Below are 1,763 nucleotides of genomic sequence, written 5' to 3'. Positions count from 1 at the left end.
GACTCCTGAATTCTTTCCACACAGGAAAGGTGAGAACAGGGATGGATCCAGGGGTTACACATAGGGTGCCCACCAGAGGCCAGTCCGATTGTCCTCTGTCCTCTATTGATACAAAACCAGATGCCTTTATATCCTCTGTTTTTCTCTTGAAGGACATAGAGGCATTGGGTTCTATATCAATATAGGACAGAGGACAGAGCAGCAGGAAACTGGAATGTCCTCTATGATGGCCACCCTAGGTGCATGGGTGCACTTACACCTCCTCTGATTCCTGCTGTACCCACAGTTTAAAACCAACTGCCTGGCAGTGGCAGTGGCAACAGCATTTCTAGTCAGGCAGTGCTGAGGGAGTCACTTGACTTTCTGGCTCATTATAATCCACCCAATCCCTTCTAAACTCTTCACTGCACAGGAGTTAATGACACTCTTTTTGAATGGTCTTGATATTCTGCCAACCAAGCTAACTTTTGTTCTGTCATTCTGCTGTCTATTATCTGGTAATTAAGCTCTGATTTCACAGCCTTGCACATTGCTTTTAACTCATTCCAATAGTGTTGCTTGTTTTTGTTTCAATCTTAAATTGAATAATATAGCCCTAGGCCCTTGCGTAGGAGTAAAGCTTCTAGTTTATTTATAAGTGGAAAACAATAGGTGTTGTTTTATAGGCGATCGTCACCTAACTGATCCTAACCAGTGATGATGCACCTCCCCATCTCCACCACCCCCCTTTTCAAAATCTAGATCCGCCAATGAGTGAAAACAACCCTCCTTGCTTTTTACAGGCCTCGGTCACCCAGTATTCAGCTTTCCTACTGCTAAGTGTATGTCTACTATACCTGGGGATTTCTCTCACCTCTTCCAGCTCCTGTTCTTTACTGTGCTGTGCCTGGCTTGCGCTGATCAGATTGCAGAATAGTAGAGAAGTCAGGCTGGAAGGGACCTCCAGAGGCCACCCAGTCCAACCCCCATCCTATAGACTCCGTCATCTAAACTCTACATAAGACTACTGTCGCCCCCCACACAACACGGACCTAACACCTTAACCTGCCACAGGTCAAGCAGGGGAACCACAGCAGCCTTGCATGAAGAATGCCTCCCACTGGTAAACTCCTCCAACTATTCTAACTAGGCAGTGGCTCCAATTAAAGATCCGACTCAGGGATCCTGGACTCTCTGGTAACTTTACTGATGTGGTTTAAGGAAAAGACCTACAGTGACGTTAGACGTCACACTTAGACCATGCTAAGGGCACCTAAAAGGCAAGCACTGGCACGTTAAAGCTCACTGTGATGGGATAAGCCCCGTCTGAGTGCTTCCCGTTTCATTCTTGCTGTCCTCGTTCCAAAGCCTTGACACCGCTGTTCTCAGTGGGCACATCTACATGCGGGCTTGACTGAGCATTAGCTTGTTTTAACCTGAATTAAAACATCACGAAAAAGACTGGGTGCTGATGCGCAGTAAAATAGGCGAATGCACCTTTTCCTAGTACCCCATCGTGGAGGTACTCAACTAAATGTGTATTAGCATAAGTGCATGAATGGATGTGTAGACGCGTCCAGGGGTGGCAGAGGAGCAGCGGTGCGGGGACAGGGGAACACCTCTCGCCCGGGGTCGCAGGGAGGGGCCGCCCCGCCCAGGCCGCTGGGGTGCGAGGGGCGCAGAGCTGGCGGCAGCTGCGTCCGCGGAGGGTTGCAGGAGCCGGCCAGGCCGAGCCGGGCTCGCACAGGCGCCTCCGGTCCCGTTTGCGTGGCGGGCGGCGGGAC

Source organism: Gavialis gangeticus, unplaced genomic scaffold (assembly GCF_001723915.1).
Source record: "Gavialis gangeticus isolate Ggan-Ray unplaced genomic scaffold, GavGan_comp1, whole genome shotgun sequence".
Classification (NCBI taxonomy): Eukaryota; Metazoa; Chordata; order Crocodylia; family Gavialidae; genus Gavialis; species Gavialis gangeticus.
The sequence above is the reverse complement of the archived record's forward strand: the minus strand, read 5'-3'. Positions refer to the sequence as shown.